The 27,448-nt window shown below is 35.9% G+C and overlaps 1 long non-coding RNA gene across 1 annotated transcript in view; it reads right to left on the reverse strand.

The window, feature by feature from the left end:
- Window positions 1-234: 234 nt before the first annotated feature.
- The window catches only part of LOC105485448 (uncharacterized), a 242,888-nt gene continuing 215,674 nt past the window's right edge, over window positions 235-27,448 (reverse strand). The window contains exon 6 of the long non-coding RNA XR_011610527.1: window positions 235-4,252. This is a non-coding gene — a long non-coding RNA (uncharacterized lncRNA). The remainder of the gene's footprint in view (window positions 4,253-27,448) is intronic.

Below are 27,448 nucleotides of genomic sequence, written 5' to 3' on the forward strand. Positions count from 1 at the left end.
AAATTGTGCTTAAAAAATGAGTATTGCTAGAATTCATAATGGAACCATCCACCCAAAATTAATACTCAAGATTAATTTACACAAATAAATCCTGGTAGGTTTCTTTTAAAATTCAGAGTATTTAATAATGCATATATACTTTTCAGAACAAATAAAATTAATCAAAAAGAAAAAGAAAACAGAACAGAAAAAAATCACTCCAACTCAACTGGAAATTTAAAATGGCAAAGTATTTATTTAATATGTAATGATTTTTATTATAAATTTTTTCAGTCTAAAATTATGTCTTTTGCACATGACCACAGCAATCACAAGGCAATGTCATACATATAAAAACCACTCCCACCAAAACACCAAATACGCCTGGCCTGCACAGATGGAAAATCTGAATGGATATCACAAGCCCTCAAGTCTTCATTTGTTATTACTTTTTCTTAGTATTCTTTTTTTTGTTGACAAATAAAAACTGTACGAATTTGTGTGTACAATATGATGTTTTGAAATGTATATACATTGTGCAATAGTGAAATCAATCTAATTAACTTATGCATTACCTCACATATTTATTTGTAGTGTAAACACTTAAAATCCATTCTCAGCAATTTTCAAGTACACAATACATTGATATGAAGCATAGCCACCATGCTGTACAATAGATCTCTTGAATTTATTCCTTCGGTCTAACTGAAATTTTGTATCCTTTGACTAACATCCTATTTGTACCCTTTGAGCTGTATCTCTGTTTAGTTGAACATTAAGAGAATAAAGATAGATGATAGCCTGCTAACAAAAGAGACCACATTAAATTACAAATAAAAATATAAAATAATTCAAAACATATTAAAATATGGTTTTAAAGTACATAGAGTTAAACAGTAAATATAGCTTCTGCATACATTAGATAACTTTCTAAGAGTGATTTCTGAAGTGATGTATCTAATATCCAGTTCTTAAAAATGCTTCCAATGCCAGATTTGTTTATTCTTCTTTTAGCCCTTCCTTTCTTCCTCTCTTCCTCCATTCCCCCTTTTTCTCTTCTCTCTCCTCTCTCTCGTTCTTTCTCTCTCCTCTCTCTCGTTCTTTCTCTCTCTCCAAACTTTCAATATAAATTCAAAGCATCTATCAGATATAGAGCTTTCAGCAGATTCAAGTCTGAGATAGATTCTCACTTCACAAATTCTGTTTAGCCTAGAGATTCTTTGGTAATTTACCTAACCACCCTTGGTATAGCTTTCACCAGAATGTAATATTTATGAAAGGAGACTCCAAAAACCAGTAAATAAACTTTGTTCATTCTTTTTTGAATCATAATTCAAATTTTAAAAACTAACAGCCTGCCTCTACTGTTCACTGGTATGGTGCGGCTGAGAAAGTACTGGACAAGCAGTCAGAAGGTTATTTCCACTGTAGAGAACCTTCTATGTAGTTACATCATCCCAGGGACATTGCTTAACCTCCTTGAACCTCAGTTTCTGCATCTTCAAAATGAAAAAATTGACTTACTCTACAATTCTATTATTATAATTCAATATCCTACTTGGGAATATATTCTTTAATAAGAAACAATTTATATGTGTGTGTATGTGAGAGAGAAGGTATCCTAGTCACGGTGCTGGATGCTGTTACCTAGAGAGTGACCAGACTCTCCAGACTGTCTATCACAGTTCAGTCTCTGTGGGACTATTTTAGCAATGAATCAACCAATCAAACAAAGTCAAGTATGCCTTATTATACAGAAAATCAGCAATGATACATTAATAAACTAAGAAACTGCCAATAGCAGGAGGTAGATAATTCTCTGTATAAAATTTTCATGTATTCTTTCTGTTTTAAAAATATTAGACATTTAATGCTATCTTTGGAATAATCATCTCTGCTGGTTTTCTATGCATAAGGAATAAGACCTTTATAATCAAAGTGTAGTCTGTAAAAGAAACACTTTTTTTAGAAAAGCTAAATGATTTTTCAGTCCAGGAAATTCCATTTTATAGATCTGTTGGAATTTTTTTCTTCTATTCTTTTTTAAACAAAGTAAGCCTAAGAAAATTCATTATTGTTTCACAATTTAATGTTTATGTCTGTGTTCCTCATAGTGCATAGTATAGTATATAATATATTATTAATATTAATAAAAAGTTTCTAAAATATTGATTTTCCCAAACCATTAATATTTTCCTTAAATATATGATGGAATTTTTTGTCCCCGACAATCAAAGAAGTTAGTGAGCATGGTCATCAACAAGTCAAGTATTTTTCCTCAAACTGATGCACTTACACTGTTTTAACATTGAGAAAACTCACCTGTAATAATATCTAGTTTCTTCAAGAAAAGAGAAAAGAAAGCAGTCATATTTTAGGTTGAAGTGTGGGAGGTGAGCAGAGTACGTTGATTGCCATATCTTAAAAATCAAAATCAGAAAATCTGAATTAATATCAGAAAATCTAACTTATTCATGCTGGATCAAAATTTTTCAATAAACTATGAATTTACCATTAATTTCTCAGAAAAGTAATAATATATATTTCTGGCCAATAGCTGACATCACATATTTAAGTTAGTAATACAATAAGGGTGCCCACTATTACTACAGAGACATACTATTATTCTAAAATTTCCCAACAAGTGATAAATAAAAATATGAAGGGACTTCAAAAAGTTCATGGAAAAACTAAAATAAAAGATAGAAATAAAAATATAAATTTTATTTCTCAACATAAGTTCCAAGTTCAAGACACTTTTGTTAGTGATGATACCAGCCAGCCATTTAATCCATCCATAAAGAACTGAGGGTCCTGGGGATTCAACCATGTCAAGGCAGAGTTTTTTTTGGGGGGGGTTGTTTTTACATTATTAATTGAAGAAAAATGGGTGTCCTTTACAGATTCTTTAAGATTGGCAAAAAAAAAAAAAAAGAAAAAAAAAGAAAAGTCAGGGGTCAAATCAGGACTGTAAGGTAGATGCCTAATGATTTCCCATCAAAACTCTCACAAAATTGTCCTTTTGAATAAGCAGGAGCACTGTCATGGTGGAGGACTGTCTGGTGAAGCTTTCCTGGGTGTTTTCTGTTAAAACTTTGGCTAACTTTCTCAAAACAGTCTCATATTAAACAGACGCTATTGTTCTTTGACTCTCCAGAAAGTCAACAATGCAAAATGCTTTTAGCACCCCAAAAACCTGTTGCCACGACTCTTGATCTGAATGGTCTCCTTTTGCTTTGACTGGATCACCTGCACCTCTTGGTAGCTATTGCTTTGATTGTGCCTTATCTTCAGGATCATAGTGGTAAAACCATGTTTCACCTCCTTTTATAATTCTTCAAAGAAATGCTTCAGGATCTTGACCCCACTTGTTTAAAATTTCCATGGAAAGCTCTGCTCTTGCCTGCAGCTGATCTGAGCACAACCATTTTGATATCTACTGACTGGAAAGTTTGCTCAACTTTAATTTTTAAGTCAGAATAGTGTAAACTGAACCAGTTAAGATGTCTATGGTGTTGGCTATTGTTTTTGCTGTTAATCATCAGTCCTCTTCAATTAGGACTTTTCATCATGAAGACTTTTCATCATCTTTTTCATCATGAAAAAGATGAATTTTTTCTTGCAAATTAATGTGGATGGTCCATTGTTGTGGGTTTCATCTTCAATGTCATTAGTCCTTTTTAAAAACATATTATCCATTTATAAACTACTGATTTCTTTGGGGGCGTTTTCCTCATAATCTTTCTGTAACGCATCAATATTTCACCATTCTTTTACCAAAACTTCACCATAAATTTGATGTTGTTTCTTGCTTCAATTTTAGCAGAATTCATGTTGCTCTGATAGGGGTTCTTTCCAAACTGATATCTTGTCCTTCTTAGGGCCTCAAACTAGTTTGAAATCTATGCATAGTTTTTCATAATATGTATTTTCCATGAACTTTTTGAAGACCCCTGGTATAGCTGAAGTGAAGCAATAGAAAATAATTTGCTTTTCTGTGATGATTAGTGATGATGAGCATGTTTTCATGTGTTGGCTGCTTATATGTCTTCTTTTGAGAAGTGTCTGTTCATGTACTTTGCTTGCTTTTAAATGGGATTGTTTACTGTTTGTTGATTTGTTTAAGTACCTTGGAGATTCTGGACTTAGACCTTTGTCATATGCATAGTTTGTGAATATTTTCTCTCATTCTGGAGGTTGTCTGTTTACTCTGTTGATAATTTCTTTTGCTATGCAGAAGCTCTTTAGTGCCATCTCACACCAGTCAGGATAGCTATTATTAAAAAGTCAAAAAAACCAACAACAGTAAATGTTAGCAAGGTTATGGCAAAAAGAGAATGCTTATACACTGTTGGGGAGAGGTAAATAAGTTCAGCCACTCTAGAAAGCAGTTTGGAGATTTCTCAAAGAACTAAAAATAGAACTACCATTCAACCCAACAATCCCATTACTGGGTATAGTCCCCAAGGAAAATAAATTGTTCTACCAAAAAGACACATGCACCTATATATTCATTAGTGCACTATTCAAAATAACAAAGACAGGGAGGAAATAAACTCAGGAACCCATCAATGGTGGACTAGATAAAGAAAATAAACATATATACATTGGAGTAATACCCAGCCATGACTATGAAATCATGTCCTTTGTAGCAATATGGATGCAGCTGGGGGCCATTATCCTAAGCAAACTAAAACAGGAACAGAAAACCAAATGTCACATGTTCTCACTTGTAAGTGAGAGCTAAACTTTGGGTACACATTGACATAAAGATGAGAACAATGGACCCTGGGGTCTGTAAGACAGTGGAGGATGAGAAGGAGGAAAGGGCTGAAAACCTATCTACTTTGTACCATGCTCACTACCTGGGTGACAGGTCCAATCATACCCCAAACTTTAGCATCATGCAATACACTTTTATAACAAACCTGCACACATATCCCTTGAATCTAAAATACAAGCTAAAAAGAAAAAAACAATAATGCAAAATAATATAATGAAACCACTCTATAGGTATTTTCAAAAGACATTAAAGCCAAGCTAGAATACCCAAGCATGTGAGTATGTTATGCAATGTGCAGATACAGAGTAAATATGCAAAACAATAGCTTTCTTTTATGCTACAAATAATCATAAAAATATAACTAAATAGTAACAGAAAAACAAAAAAAAATAGTTAACAAAAATGTTAAGATATAGGAAATTTAGAAATTTTTTAGAGCTAATGAGAAAAATATTATGAGTCTCAAAAGTAAAACTTAAATAAATGCTGAAATGTAATGTTACTAAATGGAAAATCTAGTTACTGTGGAAAAATGCCAGTTCTTTCTCAAATTAACTTACAGAGTCAGTGCAATTCCAGTCACAATTTTAATGTTTTATTTGGAACCTAACAAAAATGATTTTAGAGTTCATCAGTAAGAAAAATGTTTGAGACTAGCCAAGACAAAAAATATTAAACATATGCATAGTTGGGAGCTGAAGGAGAGGACAGAAAGAAAGCTATTACCAGATATTGAGACATAGAACATGAAATCTTAAAAATAAAGCCTAGCATATGAGATAATATAAAATTAGTGTATGAGAAAAGTTCATTTCTAGTCAGTGAGAATGAAAGGATCATTTATAATACGATTCAGAGATATTGAATAATTATTGAAATGTAATATAAAACAGAAATTTAGAGATACCTAGCACATAAGTTAGAGTAAAGTTAATTCTAGATAATGTACTAAATTGAAGGTTAAAAAAAAGAACTAGAATAAAATAAACTGCAATGCTTATTGATTCCTGGAAATGAAAAGAATTTCATAAATATAACAGTAAGGGTAGAACTAATAAAAATGTAAATGACAGATTTAACTTAATGAAAAAATTAAAACTTCTCAATGTTTAAAAGCACCAAAAACAAAATTATGCAAGTTGAGAAAAGTATTTATAACATGTTTGACACATAATAATTTAATGTAGAGTGCTTACAAATAAATATTTTAAGTTAATTGCTATAAATTTTTATGTATTTCATATTTTTTCAATTTACAGGAAAATATAGATGATGTATTTCCTGTGTTTACAGGAAATACAGACCCATGTACTTATCACTCATTTTTAAAAATATTACCATTTTTCTCATATTTGTTTTAGATTTCTTTATTGTTAACAGTATAGGGGGCTGGGGGAAGAGTTAGAGCTTCAAGTAAAACTCCAGTTCACACAACACTTACCACTTCCTCTTCTTCAGAGGCAGTCATTACCCTGGTTAGTATGCATGCCATCATTCCACTAAATGTTTTCATGCTTGTCTCAGTTTGTATACGTGTCCAAAACTATTTCAATAATGTAAATGTTAAGACAATGTATACAATAATTGTAACTTTCTTCTTTCAATAATGCTTATGTTTTTTAATTATTCATATTGACACATGCAGATATAATTTATTCATTTGAATTTTTTTGTTTAAATTTTATTTTATTTTAAGTTCCAGAAACATGTGTAGGACGTGCAGGTTTGTTACAAAGGTAAATGTGTGCCCAAAACATGGCTCTTAAAATTTGTTTAGAAATTGGAATTTGCCTTACTCTTTAGGTCTCAAAGGAGTAAGGTCTGTGATGTTCAGAGGATTATGTCTCTCAGAATGTGCTCTTCCAATTTAGTAAGTCTCTGATGTTCAAAGAATTAGGTCTCTCAGGCTGTGATCTGAAGTCAATGCCAACTAAATCCCTTTAGAATTATTTCAAATATCTGAACCATTCTCTACCGGTGACATAAATATTGGCATCAACCTCTTTGTAAAACTATTCTCCCAAATGATCAAGAAGATAGAGCTTAATTGTGGGATCTACTTTAGAAACTGTTATCAGGCAACCAACTGGCCCCTCTAAAACTCGCACCAGGGAAAATTCTGGTGAGAAAGAATTTAAAACTCGTTTTTGCTAGAAATATTTTATTTTTTATTATTATACTTTAAGTTCTAGGGTACATGTGCACAACGTGCAGGTTTGTTACATATGTATACTTGTGCCATGTTGGTGTGCTGCACCCGTCAACTCATCGGCACCCATCAACTCGTCATTTACATCAGGTATAACTCCCAATGCAATCCCTCCCCCCTACCCCCTCCCCATAATAGGACCTGGTGTGCAATGTTCCCCTTCCTATGTCCAAGTGGTCTCATTGTTCAGTTCCCACCTATGAGTGAGAACATGCGGTGTTTGGTTTTCTGTTCTTACAATAGTTTGCTCAGAATGATGGTTTCCAGCTGCATCCATGTCCCTACAAAGGACACAAACTCATCCTTTTTATGGCTGCATAGTATTCCATGCTGTATATGTGCCACCTTTTCTTAATCCAGTCTGTCACTAATGGACATTTGGGTTGATTCCAAGTCTTTGCTATTGTGAATAGTGCCTCAATGAACATACATGTGCATGTGTCTTTATAGCAGCATGATTTATAATCCTTTGGGTATATACCCAGTAATGGGATGGCTGGGTCATATGGTACTTATAGTTCTAGATCATTGAGGAATCACCATACTGTCTTCCATAATGGTTGAACTAGTTTACAATCCCACCAACAGTGTAAAAGTGTTCCTATTTCTCCACATCCTGTCCAGCATCTGTTGTTTCCTGACTTAATGATTGCCATTCTAACTGGTGTGAGATAGTATCTCATTGTGGTTTTGATTTGCATTTCTCTGATGGCCAGTGATGATGAACATTTTTTCATGTGTCTGTTGGCTGTATGAATGTCCTCTTTTGAGAAATGTCTGTTCATATCCTTTGCCCACTTTTTGATGGGGTTGTTTGTTTTTTTTTCTTGTAAATTTGTTTGAGTTCTTTGTCGGTTCTGGATATTAGCCCTTTGTCAGATGAGTAGATTGCAAAAATTTTCTCCCATTCTGTAGGTTGCCTGTTCACTCTGATGGTAGTTTCTTCTGCTGTGCAGAAGCTCTTTAGTTTAATTAGATCCCATTTGTCAATTTTGGCTTTTGTTGCCATTGCTTTTGGGGTTTTAGACATGAAGTCCTTGCCCATGCCTATGTCTTGAATGGTATTGCCTAGGTTTTCTTCTAGGGTTTTTGTGGTATTAGGTCTAACATTTAAGTCTCTAATCCATCTTGAATTAATTTTCGTATAAGGTATAAGGAAAGGATCCAGTTTCAGCTTTCTATTTATGGCTAGCCAATTTTCCCAGCACCATTTATTAAATAGGGAATCCTTTCCCCATTTCTTGTTTTTCTCAGGTTTGCCAAAGATCAGATGGTTGTAGATGTGTGGTATTATTTCTGAAGACTCTGTTCTGTTCCATTGGTCTATATCTCTGTTTTGGTACCAGTACCATGCTGTTTCGGTTACTGTAGCCTTGTAGTATAGTTTGAAGTCAGGTAGCGTGATGCCTCCAGCTTTGTTCTTTTGACTTAGGATTGTCTTGGCAATGCGGGCTCCTTTTTGGTTCCATATGAACTTTAAAGCAGTTTTTTCCAATTCTGTGAAGAAAGTCATTGGTAGCTTGATGGGGATGGCATTGAATCTATAAATTACCTTGGGCAGTATGGCCATTTTCATGATATTGATTCCTCCTATCCATGAGCATGGTATGTTCTTCCATTTGTTTGTGTCCTCTTTGATTTCACTGAGCAGTGGTTTGTAGTTCTCCTTGAAGAGGTCCTTTACATCCCTTGTAAGTTGGATTCCTAGGTATTTTATTCTTTTTGAAGCAATTGTGAATAGAAGTTCATTCATGATTTGGCTCTGTTTGTCTGTTACCGGTGTATAAGAATGCTTGTGATTTTTGCACATTAATTTTGTATCCTGAGACTTTGCTGAAGTTGCTAACAGCTTAAGGAGATTTTGGGCTGAGATGATGGGGTGTTCTTAATATACAATCATGTCATCTGCAAACAGGGACAATTTGACTTCTTCTTTTCCTAACTGAATACCCTTGATTTCTTTCTCTTGCCTAATTGCCCTAGCCAGAACTTCCAACATTATGTTGAATAGGAGTGGTGAGAGAGGGCATCCCTGTCTTGTGCCACTTTTCAAAGGGAATTTTTCCAATTTTTGCCCATTCAGTATGATATTGGCTGTGGGTTTGTCATAAATAGCTCTTATTATTTTGAGGTACGTTCCATCAATACCGAATTTATTGAGAGTTTTTAGCATGAAGGGCTGTTGAATTTTGTCAAAGGCCTTTTCTGTGTCTATTGAGATAATCATGTGGTTTTTGTCTTTGGTTCTGTTTATATGCTGGATTATGTTTATTGATTTGTATATGTTGAACCAGCCTTGCATCCCAGGGATGAAGCCCACTTGATCATGGTGGATAAGCTTTTTGATGTGCTGCTGGATTCAGTTTGCCAGTATTTTGTTGAGGCTTTTTGCATCGATGTTCATCAGGGATATTGGTCTAAAATTCTCTTTTTTGGTTGTGTCTCTGCCAGGCTTTGGTATTAGGATGATGTTGGCCTCATAAAACGAGTTAGGGAGGATTCCCTCTTTTTCTATTGATTGAAGTAGTTTCAGAAGGAATGGTACCAGCTCCTCCTTGTACCTCTGGTAGAATTCAGCTGTGAATCCATCTGGTCCTGAACTTTTTTTGGTTGGTAAGCTATTAATTATTGCCTCAATTTCAGAGCCTGCTATTGTTCTATTCAGGGATTCAACTTCTTCCTGGTTTAGTCTTGGGAGAGTGCAAGTGTCCAGGAAATTATCCATTTCTTCTAGATATTCTAGTTTATTTGCATACAGATGTTTATAGTATTCTCTGATGGTAGTTTGTATTTCTGTGCGGTCGGTGGTGACATCCCCTTTATCATTTTTTATTGCATCTAATTGATTCTTCTCTCTTTTCTTCTTTACTAGTCTTGCTAGCGGTCTATCAATTTTGATGATCTTTTCAAAAAACCAACTCCTGGATTCATTGATTTTTTGATGTTTTGGAGGGTTTTTTTGTGTCTTTATCTCCTTCAGTTCTGCTCTGATCTTAGTTATTTCTTGCTTTCTGCTAGCTTTTGAATGTGTTTGCTCTTCCTTCTCTAGTTCTTTTAATTGTAATGTTAGAGTGTCAATTTTAGATCCCTCCAGCTTTCTCTTGTGGGCATTTAGTGCTATAAATTTCCCTCTACACACTGCTTTAAATGTGTCCCAGAGATTCTGGTATGTTGTATCTTTGTTCATTGGTTTCAGAGAACATCTTTATTTCTGCCTTCATTTCGTTATGTACCCAGTAGTCATAGTCATTCAGGAGCAGTTGTTCAGTTTCCGTGTAGTTGAGCGGTTTTGATTGAGTTTCTTAGTCCTGAGTTCTAGTTTGATTGCACTGTGGTCTGAGAGAGAGTTTGTTATAATTTCTGTTCTTGTACATTTGCTGAGGAGTGCTTTACTTCCAATTATGTGGTCAGTTTTGGAATAAGTGTGATGTGTTGCTGAGAAGAATGTATATTCTGTTGATTTGGGGTGGAGAGTTCTGTAGATGTCTATTAGGTCCGCTTGGTGCACAGTTGAGTTCAATTCCTGGATATCCTTGTTAACTTTCTGTCTCGTTGATCTGTCTAAAGTTGACAGTGGGGTGTTGAAGTCTCACATTATTATTGTATGGGAGTCTAAGTCTCTTTGTAAGTCTCTAAGGACTTGCTTTATGAATCTGGGTGCTCCTGTATTGGGTGCATATATATTTAGGATAGTTAGCTCTTCCTGTTGAATTGATCCCTTTACCATTATGTAATGGCCTTCTTTGTCTTTTTTGATCTTTGATGGTTTAAAGTCTGTTTTATCAGAGACTAGGATTGCAACCCCTGCTTTTTTTTGTTCTCCATTTGCTTGGTAGATCTTCCTCCATCCCTTTATTTTGAGCCTATGTATGTCTCTGCATGTGAGATGGGTCTCGTGAATACAGCAAACTGATGGGTCTTGACTCTTTATCCAATTAGCCAGGCTGTGTCTTTTAATTGGACCATTTAGTCCATTTACATTTAAGGTTAAGAATTTTTGCCCAATAATCTATTGTACTAACAAAACAGGTTAGCCCATTTCCCTACCAAGGAACAGTTAAGTTATGTTCACTTTTTTTGCCATTACCTACAGAGCTGCCATGAATAATACTGGTCAATTCCCCCTCTGTGCAGAACTGAAATTAGTGGCACAGGTGGTATATAATGTCAGATTTACTAGGTACCACACCTGAAATCAGTCTTCTAAAATAGTTATAAAAACTTTTACCCTCACCAGCAATGCACAAGTTCCTACTTCTGTGCATTTATGTCAATTCTTACAATTAATTTCAACTTTATTGCATTAGTGTCTTAGAACACGAACTATATGGTATCCTTTTCTCCTTTTCATTTACAAACACTTGCTTTGGGTCTATAAGGTGGTCAATTTTTCTGTCCTCATTTCCTGCAAGCTTAAATAGACTAAACATTCTCTAATTGTTCCAAGGATGTTCATGTATGTCCATTTAGATTCGGTTTGTTATGCAAGTTTTGTTCAGACATTACTTTGTGTGCACTTCATCTATCAATATTTGAGAGAGGTGGGTTAAAGTATATGACTAGGTATTTTCAATTCCTCCTTGTGATTATGTCAATTTTGATTTTCCATATTTAAGGCTGTATTGCGAGCTGTCTATAAGCTCAGTACTATTGCATCTTTCTGATGAATTGATCTATTTCTCAATGACCTACTCCTTTATTCCTATTAAATAATTCTGCCTTATGTTTTGCTTTGTTTATGTAACCACACCTGCTTCATTTTAGTCAATACTTGCCTTGTACATTTTTTCTGATCCTTTTACTTTCATTTCAGCCTTTCCAGTCATTATTTTTTAAATTGCATCTTCTGTTAATCACACAGACCTGGCTATACGCATATAGGTATGTAGTCTGACAGTGTCTAGTTTTAGCTAGCAAGATTTTATTTTAGTTTATAATAATGTGATTGCTGGTATTTGGATATATGTCTATCACAATATGTGGTGATTAATCACAATACCCTTTGTGTGTTTCTTTTTTGTTTCTTTTCCTTTAATTTCTTGGATCAATGACATTTTTCTAATCCCTTTTCCAAGTTTTACTGGTATGGAAGTTCTGAATATAACTTCTATTTTTTTCAGTTATTACTCTTAAATGTTTAACATACATATTTGAAATAGCTAAAGATAAAGTTAATCCTTTTTGCACCTTCTTAAAATCCAAATCTTCTTCATTCCCATTTTTTGTCATTATTTTCAATAAATTAGATGTACTTTGTTTTTAACCACTCAAATTGGTTATTATTAAAATTATTGATTTTATAGTCAATACAAATTTAGATTTATCTATATACCTGTCAGTTCTTCACTCAACATTGCCTCTTCACTATTATTCCTTCCTTCTGGTTCAACTTCTTTCTTAATGAAGAAAATACTGTATAATTCTAGGAGGTCCTGCAAGTGACACTTTGTTTCTGTTTCCCAAAAACATCATTTGGAATTCATTCCTGAAGGATAGTTTATATAGTTTTAGGCTTCTATGTTGATGGCTTTGTTCTACTCTAGTGCTTTGAAGTATTAGGTTGGTGCAAAAGTAATTTCAGTTTTCTATCACTTTCAATGGCAAAAACTGCAATCACTTTTGCACCAACCTCTAACTGTACTATTTTTCAGCTTCTATGGTTGAGGTTGAAAGTCTGTTTTTATTTGCATTTCTCTGATAACCAGCGATGAAGAGCATTTTTTCATATGTCTGTTGGGTACATAAATGTCTTCTTTTCAGAATTGTCTGTTCATATCCTTTGCCTACTTTTTATGGGTTTGTTTCTTGTAAATTTGTTTAAGTTCTGTGTAGATTCTGTATATTAGTCGTCAGATGGGTAGATTGCAAAGATTTTCTCCCATTCTGTAGGTTGCCTCTTCACTCTGATGATAGTTTCTTTTGCTGTGCAGAAGCTCTTTAGTTTACTTAGATCTCATTTGTCTATTTCAGCTTTTGTTGTCACTGCTTTTGGTGTTTGAGTCATGAAGTCTTTGCCCATGCCTATGTCCTGAACGGTATTGCCTAGGTTTTCTTCTAGAGTTTTTATGCTATTAGATCTTATATTTAAGTCTTTAATCCATCTTGAGTTAATTTTTGTATATGGGATAAGGAAGGGATCCAGTTTCAGCTTTCTATATATGGCTAGCCAGTTTCCCAGCATCATTTATTAAATAGGGAATCCTTTCCCCTTTGCTTGTTTTTGTCAGGTTTATCGAAGATTAGATGGTTGTAGATGTGTGGTGTTATTTCTGAGGCCTCCGTTCTGTTCCATTCATCTGTATCTCAGTTTTGGTACCAGTACCCTGCTGTTTTGCTTACTGTAGCCTTGTAGTATAGTTTGAAGTCAGGTAGCATGATGCCTCCAGCTTTGTTCTTTTTGGTTAAGATTGTCTTGGCTATGTGGGCTCTTTTTTGGTTCCATATGAACTTTAAAGCAGTCTTTTCCTATTCTGTGAAGAAAGTCAGTGGTAGCTTGATGGGGATAGCACTGAATCTATAAATTACCTTGGACAGTATGGCCATTTTCACAATACTGATTCTTACTATCCATGAGCATGGAATGTTCTTTCATTTGTTTGTGTCCTCTTTTATTTCGTTGAGCAGTGATTTGTAGTTCTCCTTGAAGAGGTCCTTCACATCCCTTGTTGGATTCCTGGGTATTTTATTCTCTTTGTAGTAATTACGAGTGGGAGTTCACTCATGATTTGGCTCTCTATTATTGGTGTATAAGAATGTTTGTGATTTTTGCACATTGATTTTGTATCCTGAGACTTTGCTGAATTTGCTTATCAGCTTAAGGAGATTTTTGAGTGAGATTATGGGGTTTTCTAAATATACAATCATGTCATCTGCAAACAGAGACAGTTTGACTTCCTCTTTTCATAATTGAATATCTTTTATTTCTTTCTCTTGCCTGATTGTCCTAGCCAAAAACCACAATGAGATACCATCTCCTGCCAGCTAGAATGGTAATCATTAAAAAGTCAGGAAACAACAGATGCTGGACAGGATGTGGAGAAATAGGAATGCTTTTACACTGTCATTGGGAGTGTAAATTAGTTCAACCATTGTGGAAGACAGTGTGGTGATTCCTCAAGGATCTAGAACTAGAAATACCATTTGACCCAGACATCCCATTACTGGGTATATACCCAAAGGATTATAAATCATGTTACTATAAAGAGACGTCCACACCTGTGTTTACTGCGGAACTATTCACAATAGCAAAGACTTGGAACCAACTGAAATGTCCATCAGTGATAGACTGGATTAAGAAAATGTGGCACATATACACCATAGAATACTATGCAGCCATAAAAAAATGAGTTCATGTCCTTTGCAGGGACATGGATGAACCTGGAAACGATCATTCTAAGCAAACTATCACAGGGACAGAAAACCAAACACTGCATATTCTCACTCATAGGTGGGAGTTAAACAATGAGAACACATGGACACAGGGCACAGAATGTCACACACTGGGGTCTGTCGGGGGCTGGGAGGCTGGAAAAGGGATAACATTAGGAGAAATACCTAATTAAATGACGAGCTGATGGGTGCAGCAAACCAACATGGCACATGTATACCTATGTAACAAACCTGCACGTTGTGCACATGTACCCTAAAACTTAAAGTATAATCAAAAGAAGTCTGTTTTTAGTCTAATTATTGGTACTTTGTAATGAATTTGCATTTTTCTGGTTGTTAAAATTTCTCTTTTTCTTTGATGTTATTACCAGAATTATTACCATTATTATTCCTGGAAATTGCATAGCTTAGGATTGGAGATATATGACTTTTATTAATTCTCAAAAATTCTGAACCATTCTTTTTACTTCTTCCTGGAATTCTTATTAACCCAAGTTGAAAGTACTCCCTATCTCTTTGTCTTTCTGTACTGTATTATAGTTTTTTTCCCACAACAGATTTCTCTTCCAGCTCACCTTACTCTCTCACTCTTTAGTGATCTCCAATCTGCTGTTTAGATCGTCCATTGTTTCTTCTTTAATGATGATTTGTTTAAGTGTTTAGACTGTGTATTTTGTACCTTTTCAAAATGGAATTTGTTTTTGTTTTTAAGCCAATCTCCTGTCCTCTTGTTTTGTTTCTATAACTTATTTCATCACATCAATAGTTTTAAATATCTCACTTTACAACCTCTGTAATAGCATTGTTCTATTATCTCATATTTTGTAGGTGTTATTTCTCTTGTTTTCCTAAGTCTTATTCACAGTAGATTGTTTCATTTAGTGTTTAGTCATTTTTTATATTATCTTATCTTATGCAAAGCATGCCATTATTATGGAAATTATGTGCATCTTGGTTTTTGAAGTGTCTCCCCAGAAAGCTTTGCATTTGATCCCAACAGACACCAGAGATGTATCAGTGGCCAGAGACCAATTCCCATGTTTATTTCTCAGTGTATGTGATGCATGTGCATGTGTTTTAATACCCAACTAGCTTAAATTGGACTCCAAATTAATTGTGAGCACAAACTTGGATTTTGAATTCTCAAAAGAGATGTTCTGTGCCATCCAGAGTCAAGGCAAAGCCAAGTTTAAGTGTTGCCTTTTGCAACCAGTCTGATTCCACAGCAAGACCATAGAAGTTGAGTTGGGTGGCAATGCTGTATCCTGTACACCAACACCATCACATTTGGCCTGCCATAGCATCGGCTGGCATAATCATTGGTCTGCCTCTCAGCTACCTCTCTGCTTCTGGTACATAAAGTTTCCCTTTCTTGCATGCTTGATAAGGTCAGCCATTCTCATTATTTATTTATTATTTTATCACGAATATAAAGGTAGAAGGTTTTCAAAGCTAGTATAACCAACTATTTTACAAAACTAGAACTCTGAAGCCTTTGAAATTAAAAAATAGGTAAAGGTCATTAATTGTAACTCACTAGTGAGTAGTACACATGGCTAATAAAAATGGAAAATATTCAATGCTACTTGTTCACTCATCAAAATAGAGAAGACCAAAAAGAATGGTAAAGTGTAAAGATGCAGGGCACCCTAATAAAATGCACAATTTCTGAAGAACATTTATCTCTCTATATAAGATACTTTAAATATGAATATGTTAATAAATAATTATTTAGCCTGGGCACGGTGGCTCACGCCTGTAATCCCAGCGCTTTGGGAGGCCGAGGAGGGTGGATCACAAGGTCAGGAGATTGAGACCATCCTGGCTAACACGATGAAGCCTCGTCTCTACTAAAACTACAAAACATTAGCTGGGTGTGGTGGTGGGCACCTGTAGTCCCAGATACTCGGGAGGTTGAGGCAGGAGAATGGCATGAACTCAGGAGGTGGAGCTTGCAGTGAGCTGAGATCATGCCACTGCACTCCAGCCTGGGAGACAGAATGAGACTCTGTCTCAAAAAATAAATAAATAAATAAATAAATAAATACATAAGGTCCAGGAGATTTTTCTTAAGGAAATAATCAGATTTAGCTATAAATTTTTCATTGGAACTTTATTGATAATGGCATTTTAAAAATCTTTAAATAACCAATTGGGAAGAATTGAACTAAATTATGGTACATCTAATAATGGAGCAAAGAGTAACTATCAAAATTAAAATTACAAAGTTATAAATATTGACATGGGAAAATATTTATGGTGGAGTGTTAAGTAAAACACACAAAAAAACAGGTGCTAAGCAGTATATACTCAGATGTGTAAAAACACTTCTAGATATAATTTCATGTGGATAAAAGATGGGAAGTATATACACAAAAGTACTAAAGATATGAATTTCCTAAAATTGATATGTTAGTTTTATAATCAGACAACAAAAATGGGAAATGCTATTTTTAAAAGCACTGTGTTAGGCTGTTCTTGTACTGCTATAAAGAAATACCTTCCTCCCTGAGACGATAAAATAAAAAAGGAAAAAAGAAATACCTGAGACTGGGTAATTTATAAAGAAAAGAGGTTTAATTGTCTCACAGTTCTGCAGGCTGTACAAGTTTGGCACCAACGTCTGCTTGGCTTTTGGGGAGGCCTTAGGGAGTTTTACTCACGGCAGAAGTCCAAGTGAGAATGGGCATGTTACATAGCCTGAGTGGAAGCAAGAGTGTGCAAAGGAGAAGATGCCACACACTTTCAAGCAACCAAATCTCCCAAGAACTCACTGACCAACAGGAAACCAGCACCAAGCCATAAGGGATCAGCTGTCATGACTCAAATACCTCCCACCAGGCCCCACCTCCAATGTTGGGGATTAGAATTCAACATGAGATTGGCAAAGACATGTATTCAAACTGTATCAAGTACATATTCAGTCATTTCAGTAAACTTTTGTGAAGCTACACAAACTTCTTATCAGTCTCTGGTAATATTCAGTTTATTTCACTGATTCTCCCCTTACCACAAAGCGAGTTACAGAAAGCACCCATTGTTTTATTCATTTTTATGGTCTCAATCAAAGCTCATAATAAATGCTCAATAAAAGTATGTGTAACCTAACGAATGAATAAATAACATTAGTGAATAAACACATTTTTAAAATGATGTTATTATCAACTTTCTACAGGATAATAATAATTGAGAAAGCAAAATGAAACGGATCAATGAATTAAAATTCACTACCATAGTAAGTCTAAAAAGCAAATAAAATATTTTGGGAATTGATCTTTTCAAATAAATAATATTTTGAGATACAATAACTGTATGTATACGGTTTACATTTGCACAGGCTTTTTTTTTTTTTTTAGATGGAGTCTCACTCTGACACCCATGTTGGAGTACAGTAGTGGATTTTGAATTCACTGCAACCTCATCCTTTCTGATTTAAGCGATTCTTCTGCTTCAACCTCCCAAGTAGCTGGAACTACAGGCATGGGCCAGCACACCCAACTAATTTTTGTATTTTTAATAGTTTAAGTGATTCTTCTGCCTCAATCTTCCAAGTAACTGGAACTACAGGCATGGGCCAGCACACCCAACTAATTTTTGTATTTTTAATATAGATGGGGTTTCACTATGTTGGCCAGGCTGGTCTTGAACTCCTGACCTTAGGTGATCCCCTTGCCTCGGCCCCCCAAAGTGCTGGGATTACAGGCACGAGTGACTGGGCCTGGCCTGTACAGGCTATTAATAAAAGAAGGATGTAATAATATATTTTAACTTAGTTTGAGAATTTCAGTTTATCAGTAATATCTTCAGAAATGATCCCCCTATAATCCATTTCAACCAAAGAATTTAACTGGGTTGCACCTGCTAATGGCTCTGGATCTTATGCTTTTTGAAACAACTCATAGGAAAGGAGAGGGGGAACACTTTCAATGGATTCAATACATTCAGTACTACACTTCCTTTCCTAGCCTTATTAAGCTTCATCATAACCAGGTACCAAAAGGGGCCTCAAATCTCTGCTAAAGTGCTAACTCCACATGTAAGTATAATTATTTTTAAAACCCAGAAGAAAAATCTAAGATGAAATAGAAAAAGTCTTAAAAAGCAAATATTTAATGTATGTATGACACCGTGAGGCTGAGACACACGTAAAGGAAGTGCCTTCTGCTTTGCTATTTTGAAACGTCATTCCACTCTAGAAGCCGGTCAAGTTTTGTTAACGTGCACTTGGTACAAATATTGCCCTCGTATTTTTAAAATTGAATCAATGTTCAATAACATATCACATGTAATTGTGAAGGGTAAGCATTGGGATTTAAAAGGAGGAGTGACGTTGAAGAAACAGCATTTTACTAGTGTTTTAAGTCCAAAGCTTTTTTACATGTCATGGAGAACAAATCCGTAATTCAGCCCAAAGTGTTAACAATAATACAAAGAGAAGTATACTATGAAAATCCATTGTGAAATTCCATTGTTTGATTGGTGTATATTTTTAATCAATCCAAAATTTGTGATTTGGGGATTTAGTACCAGTGATTGCTGTTAATTTCTTCAGATTAGTACTCATTATGAAAAATCGTATTTCTCTATGAGTTTTTCTTCCCTTCATAAAATCTTATCCCGAGACAGCTAAAATCCTTCTGAGAGCCTGAACAGTCAAACCTGGGCTCATAATGCACAGATAAAACACTCTTTATAGCAGCATTCATTAAAGTACTAGACAGAGCACAAAAAGCAGCAACGGGGAGCTTTCCCCTAAAAGCTTTTAATACAACTCTTTCCAAGACTCATTAAATTGGCCCAGCACTAAAGCCTCTGGCCACCCCCATCTATTGATCCCCACCACTGTGGAGCCCCCTACTCTGTCCAACTGAAGTCGGAGGTAATTTATCTCTGATGAATATATCGTCCACAGAAAAGTCCCTAGTACAAAGCTGCAAGTCAGAATCCCAACTCTAAGTAAGGCAATTATTGTGTGTTTTCTGTATGTTCCTGAAAAGCCCCTACAAATATAACCATTCTGCAAAACTCTTTGTCTTAATTTTCATTTGACTTACTCAAACAGACCCTACTAACAGGTAACATTCATTGAACATATATTATGTGGCAGCACTAGGATTCATGTTTTAAGCATTGTTTTTATTTAATTCTTACATCAGCATGATGGACAATTTATCTCCATTTTGCATATGAAGGAAATGAGGCTCAGAGAGTTGAAGAAACTTTCCAGAATCTCAAAGCCAATAGGTGGCAGAACCACTGTTAAAAAAAACCTTATAGTGAATCTTTCTGTTCACTTAACTGATATTTTATTTTGGATACCATGTACTAGGACCTGTGGTAAATTAAATGGACATGCTCCCTGTGTTCAAGGTGCTTCCAGCTCTGTGGGAGCAAAAACTTTAAACAAGCAAATGGGAAATAAGCAGCAAATTGTAGTAATTATTATAAAGAACAAAGTATGTAAAAATATTATTCTTATTCCAGCATTAATAACTCCACTAATCCCTTTGTTTCACATTTATTTGGCATGTGTAGATTATACTTTCAACAAGATACACCATAAAAACATGTTTGCCTTTTTCTTTCTAATCAACAGAATGACTCACAGCATTATTAATTTGGAAGAGCAGAAGTTCTTTTGAATTGATTATCCTTTATCCATAAGATAACCATTTATTCTGAACCAAACAATCTCAATTATGATTCTAATCTCTGTGCTTTCTACTTTGACAGTTTCTTTTCTGAAAAGAGTTATGATCACTCTACTTTTACAATATTTGGAACTGATTGAAATGTGTTTTGGAGAAAATAGTAGTGAACTGAAAGAAATGACTGTGTCCTACTTTCTGCTGGGATCTTTACCTATGTAATTTTACTTAATCTTCTTCAGACACCTCACTGAGGTCACAATTGCTATACCCACTTGAAGAAAAGTGTCTCAAAGATATCTTTTTTTTTTTTTTTTTTTTTTTTTTGAGACGGAGTCTCGCTCTGTCGCCCAGGCTGGAGTGCAGTGGCCGGATCTCAGCTCACTGCAAGCTCCGCCTCCCGGGTTCACGCCATTCTCCTGCCTCAGCCTCCCGAGTAGCTGGGACTACAGGCGCCCGCCACCTCGCCCGGCTAAGTTTTTGTATTTTTAGTAGAGACGGGGTTTCACTGTGTTAGCCAGGATGGTCTCGATCTCCTGACCTCGTGATCCGCCCGTCTCGGCCTCCCAAAGTGCTGGGATTACAGGCTTGAGCCACCGCGCCCGGCCTCAAAGATATCTTATACAAAGCATATGTTTACATATCCTAAATGTCTCTCAAATATCTCCTCTCTCCACTTCATTCACTCATTCTGCAAATATTGATTTAACCCCTTCTTTGTGCCAGACATTGTGCTAGGTGCTAGGATATAAATGAGAACAAGATAGAGTAGTTTGTTCCTACCTTCATGGAGTTTGTCATTTAGTAGAGAAGGCAGGCAAAACCAAGCAAACAAAAATAAAATACAATAAATATAAATTGTTCTAAGTGCTATGGAACTTAAGTAAAACAGAGTTCTGTAGCTTTCTCATAGGTTATCTTGTTCCAATACTCCAAAATTATTTCACTGTTATAGAAAGTTCTGAATACAAATTTGATAATGTTTCTTTATTATTTACATCTCTTTCAGGGATCCTTAAAATCATCAGTGTGAATTTGTATGATGCAAGTCACTTTATAATTTGTTCTCTGCTTACAGGCACAAAAATAATTTGAACAGGAATAAACAGGTGAGAATGCAAGCCTCCAGTCTTTTCATATTGCAGAAGTTCCACTCTTTCTTAAGGAAAACTTGTACCTTAGTGACATGTGACCATTGACTGTCAGTACATTAATATGTATCTTAATTTTTAGATAAAAATATAAGCATAAATCTTTCTTCTACTGGATAGCTTAGAACAACCTGTACATATGCACAACTGGCTTTGGAGATCCATAGTGTGTTTGTTTACACCATTAGACTGCAGAGTTTTTTGAGAACTAAAACTACAGGATTCATTGTTGTGCATTTGGCCCTAGAGGGCTTAGCATGTGATCTGGATCAAACCCAAGAGGTCATCATTGTTTGCAGACTGACTGACTAAATGAGGGAAGAATTCAGTCAATCCATTGAGCACATGCAGAGTGCTCATGACTTGTAGCATGTTAGCAGTGGTAGGACCAACATAAACATGGAGGATACGATACAAGTGTCAACATTTCTCTGACATTTCTAAGCATGTCAACAAAATCCCACTATTACTGGGGCTGTAGGGAATGAAGTCCTCAACACACATTTCTCTTAAGTAATCTTCATTTGGTTGGTTGTTTTTAAATAACTGTTACACAAAAGATGAGATTTTTCCACAGTGCTCTTTCAAAATAGAGTCCCAGTGTTCCCGAACCAAACTGAGGGTCGGGCTGCTATTTCTCGTGTCTCAATAACGAGATGCAGACGAACTGGGGAGGAAGAGAGTTTTATTCCTATAACTCAGTTACGAGGAGAAGACATGGAAATTATGACCAGACCAATTCAAAATACAAAGTTTTCCAGAGCTTATATACCTCCTAACCTATAAGTCTACATGTAAGTCTGCATTTGTCTAAAGACGTAAGTGATTAACTTCTTTTAATCTATAAGGTCTGAGTCCTGAAGTCCTTCCTCTAGAGCCTCAGTAAATTTACTAAATCTAAATGGGTCCAGATACTAGGGTGGTTACCCTTATCTTGTCTCCTGCTAAATCACGGAGGTTTGGGTATTCTTTCAGACCCCTAATAAACTTGTATGAGAGTTTCTTCAGATCCCCAATAAAACTTGTTTAATCCCAAATGGGTCCTGTTAATAATTCCTTCACTGTTTTGTCATGCTTTAAGGCCAAGGAAAAGCCTAGGCAAGATTCTTGGTGGGCTTTTGTTACATTCCAGCCTTTGCGTAAGGGCCCTGGCATTTTCAGCTTTTAGTATTTAACTTAACCACTCAGTCAGTGCTGAAACGGTTGTCATGGAGGCTTGTATTAGCGAGGCCTGGCCTGCCACACCAGGGAAGTAGGTTTCAAACTTAGGGTAAAGGATGATTCATGCTCACTGGCTCTAATACACATGATTTTACCATATTACAAGTACTATAAATACTCATGAGACTGTAGGCTACTTGACTAAAAGCTGAATGTCCCTAAACATGGTACAGGTGCCTCTGCATGATGATCTCCTTATGGAGTCCACTAACATAAGCAAAGAAAAAGTAATCAAAGCTATTTGCAAATCAAAAGAAAAAGCAGAAGTCACTTTTTAAAGGACATTAAAATGAATAAGGGCAGAAATGCTAAAACTAGGACCTAGATATACATATAAACACATTTATGCAACAAAAAGATTAGTGAGTTTTACTGTAATCAATAGATTGAAAAGTTCTTTTTTTGATCTGAAAAACAATCATTACCTTAAGAAAAGAACATATGTATGTGGATTATAGGAAACCTTAAAAAATAAATAGGGAGGAAAGGGGGATTATACTGCACCAACCTGGGAGGCTGGGAAAGAAGTTAAGCTGAGTGAATGAGCCTTATGTTAGCTGACAAAGGGTGCATTTAGTGTTTACCCACCCCAGGCAAATCTGTGAATCACAGATAGCCTTTTACAAGAATCCTTTACCTGCAGCCATTATGATGGAGGTGGTGGGAGCAGGGGATGGTGGGGGAGGAACAACCAAAGAATATACAGTGAGCTGCTGATTATCCATGTTGACCCAGATAAGTCATGTCACAATTTATTCAAAAATCAATGTAGATTTAACTTTATTGTCATTGTACATAAATTTGAATATATGGCTTAATCTGAGGTTCTAAGTATTCTACAGAGTAAAAACAAATACTAAAATGATTTCATTATATCTTAACAGGGAAAACTGAAAAAATTCTATGTTTCCCTGCTCAGAACTCTTCCCTCATAAGGAAGCAAGATATTTAATCTATGAAAAACTTCCATTTTTGTGGACTGCACATTTCTTGAATTGGGGGAAGGTAATTAAGGCTGCAGATAGTCAGAATGAACTAAATATAATCTATGCAGGAGAGTCTGAAAGATACTCATATTTTTTTCCCTTACACTGAAAAAAAATGTGGAAGCTTTATGCTCTTCATCTGATCTGAACATTATCATAATCCACCTACTGGGAAACAGGTGGAAAGGAAAATCTAAATTTTAGCCTTACGTGGTAAACTTTGCCTGATGCAATAATTTAAGTGTTCCCTTTAGGTGATACCTAGAATTTTTAGGTTAAAATGCATAGTCTTCTAGTCTTCCATAGCCCTCCTCTGCTCTTTTGTGATATGGGTGAGGCGTACAGCATTGGTGAGAGCAACAATGGGGCTTGGGAGCTCAGGAACTTGCATCAAGTTTCGTAACCTCACTCATCTCAACTCAACACAAGCCATGGACAAGACGTCTGCTGAAATTGACTAGCACTACCTCAGGACTTCTGTTGACTTCTGACACTATAATATGCTTAGGTTATATATCTGTGATACATATTTTTCTCTCAGGCAGCTAGGATTCAGTTGCATTCCCTCTTGATTAGGTACCTTGATTCTGGACAGCTCTGTAGACATTTTGTAACATTTGTCATAACTCTTATCCATCTTCTTCCTGAAATGTGTCATGTAGCTGAATTACCTGGTACCTTGGTACACTTCAAGGGAAAACCACAAGCCCTCAACTATACCCCTTCTACAAATTCCTACAGAGCCATCTGAGCCTTTTTAATTTCTTACAAAAACTAAGGAATAAATCTGACTCACTCTCTACCTTATCTTGCTGCCTGCAAAGTTTACTTTGATTTAATTATCCTCTAGGTTGATCTAGGGAAACCTTTGAAGCCATCCCTTATGCTAGCAAAATCCAAGAATGGGCAGCATGGGACCCAACTGTCTCACTTCCATCCAGCTTCCCTGGCAAATACCGTTGCACCAGCCAGTTGAAACACTCAGGTGGCATGAAGAGCTCCCCCTCCACATTTCCATGTTCTCAATGGTATGTGAATTGATTTAATCGGCAGAAGCTAATTCATGTCTTGAATTTTAACTGCAATAAAGTCTGGGAATGATATAATTTAAGCTTTTAGCTTCTACAATACAGGAAGACAAGCTAGGAGAGTGAAACCACCATATCCATTTTAAGTAAGCCCACAATCACTCTCACTCTTATAACCTTACATAGATTTATGCCTAGCTAAGAAGTTTGCTTACTCTGTTGTATTTTCTGGGCATCCTTATGGAAATATAAGTCTCATATCATCCATATCTCCATAAAGCAATTTTCATTTTTATAGGAATAAAGAACATTAATAAATGTCATTATTTTCCTAGGATAGTGTGCCAAAATGCTAACAAGTTTCCTCTATTAAGGTATCTGCAAGTTTATGCTGAGGAAAAATGAAGTGCATAGGCAAGTTCCAGGTCTTCTTTTGGTTCCCTCTATACTCCTTTATTTAGAGGGCAGCTTGTCCCTTTATTTAAAAGCCTAGTAAGAAAGCCTGGGCTTGAAATTTTGCTCAGCCAGGCCTAATGTGATGATACCCAACGGGGATTTAGTACCTTCTGTTATCTTAACTCCCCAGAAACTAAAATAGATAGAATGGCCCTGTGTTAGGCCATTCTTGTATTGCTATAAAAGAATACCTGAAGCTGGATTATTTATAAAGAAAAGAGGCTTAATTGGCTTACGGTTCTGCAGGCTGTACAGAAAGCATGGTGCCAATATCTGCTTAGCTTCTGGTGAAGCCTCAGGGAGCTTTCAATTATGGCAGAAGGTGAAGAGGGAAGCCAGTCATCTCACATGGCAGGAATAGGGGCAAGAGAGAGGGAAAGAGAGTGGGAGGCACCACACACTTGTAAACAACCAGATCTCACATGAACTCACTTATCACCAAGGGGATGATGATAGCCATTCATGATCTGCCCCCATGATCCAAACACCTCCCATTGGGCCCTACCCTCAACACTGGGGATTACATTTCAACATGAGATTTGAGGGGACACATATTCAAACTATATCAGGCCCAGTATATTCTTTTATCCAAAAGCTAACTACGAGAAGCAGATCTACCATCTCTTTTGCAAACAATCCAAGCCTGTAAGCAGGGATAGTTGGATCTAAACTTTTTCATGACCACATACAGGGTTTGGTCAATGTGTTAGTAATTTTGTTAGAAGACAACATAATACAGAGATTAAGAGTACAAGCTCTGGAGCTAGACTGCCTGAGTTTGATTCTGGCTGCTCAATTTATTAAGTGTCTAATCTGGGGTTAATACCTTAATCTCTCTGCACTGCATTTTCCTCATCTGTATAATGAAGCAAATGATAACACCTACCACATAAACTTTTATGCGGATTGAATTAGTATATGTGAAGTTCTTTAAATGGTGCCTAGATCTATATAACACTCAATAAACTAATAAAATTCTTTCTACTACTTTTTTTCTTAAACTTTTATCGTAAGTTCAGGGGTACAGGTACAGGATGTGCAGGTTTGTTACATAGGTGAAACATGAGCCATGGTGGTTTGCTGCACAGATCATCCCATCACGTAGGTATCAACCCCAGCATCCATGACCTGTTTTTCCTGATGCTCTCCCTCCCCCTAATTCCACCACCAATGGACCCAAGTGTGTGTTGTTCCCCATGATGTATCCATGTATTCTCATCATTCAGCTCCCACTTATAAGTGAGAACATGGAGTGTTTGGTTTTCTTTTCCTGCATTAGTTTGCTGAGGATAACAGCTTCCAGTTCCATCATGTCCCTGCATAGAACACAATCTTATTCCTTTTCACAGCTGCATAGTATTCTATGGTGTATGTGTACCACATTTTCTTTTCCAGTCTACCATTGATGGGCATTTAGGTTGATTCCCTGTCTTTGTTACTGTAAATAGTGTTGCAAGGAGCATGCGTGCGTATGCATCTTTACAATAGGATGATTTATATTCCTTTGAGTATATACCCAGTAATGGGATTGCTGGGTCAAACGGTATTTCTGCCTCTAGGTCTTTGAGGAATTGCCACACTGTCTTCCACAATGGTTGAACTAATTTACACTCCCACCAACAGTGTAAAATCATTTCTTTTTCTCCACGACATTGTCAGTATCTGTTATTTTTGGACTTTTTAATAATCACCATTCTCACCGGTGTGAGATAGTATCTCATTGTGGTTTTGATTTACATTTTTCTAATGATCAGTGATATTGAGCGTTTTTTTCATATTTGCTCCTCCATGTATGTAATCTTTTGAGAAGTGTCTGTTAATATCCTTTGCCCACTTTTTAATGGGGCTGTTTGTGTTTTTTCTGTAAGTTTGATTAAGTTCCTTGTAGACTCTGTATATTATACCTTTGTAAGAAGGATAGATTGTAAAAATTTTCTCCAATTCTGTAGTTTGTTCACTCTGATGATAGTTTATTTTGCTCTGCAGAAACTCTTTTATTTAATATGATCCCATTTGTCAACTTTTGTTTGTTGCAATTGCTTTTTGCATTTTCATAACAAAATCTTTGCCTGAATGGTATTGCCTAGATTTTCTCTTCTATAAACCAAAAACTTTATAGTTTTGGGTTTTAAGTTTGTTTTAGTCTGTTTCCATATTGCTGTAAAGAATTGCTGAGACTGGGTATTTATTAATAGAAAGGAAAGAGGTTTAATTGACTCACAGTTCAGCATGGCTGGGAAGGCCTCAGGAAACTAACAATCATAGTGGAAGGTAAAGGGGAAGCAAGGCAGTTTCTTCACAAGGTGGCAGGAGGGAGAAGTGTTGACCAAAGGGAAAAGAGACCCTTATAAAACCATCAGATCTCATGAGAACTCACTCACTATCATGAGAACAGCATGGGGGAAACCGCCCCCTCATCTAATTACCTCCACCCTGTCCTGCCCTTGACATGTGGGGATTATGGGGATTACAATTCAAGGTGAGACTTGGGTGGGGATCCAGAGCCAAACCATATCAACTTTAAAGTCTTCAAACCATCTTGAGTTAGTTTTTGTAAAAAGCATAAGGAAAGGGTCTAATTTCAATTTTCTGCATATG

Source organism: Macaca nemestrina, chromosome 1 (genome assembly GCF_043159975.1).
Source record: "Macaca nemestrina isolate mMacNem1 chromosome 1, mMacNem.hap1, whole genome shotgun sequence".
Classification (NCBI taxonomy): Eukaryota; Metazoa; Chordata; class Mammalia; order Primates; family Cercopithecidae; genus Macaca; species Macaca nemestrina.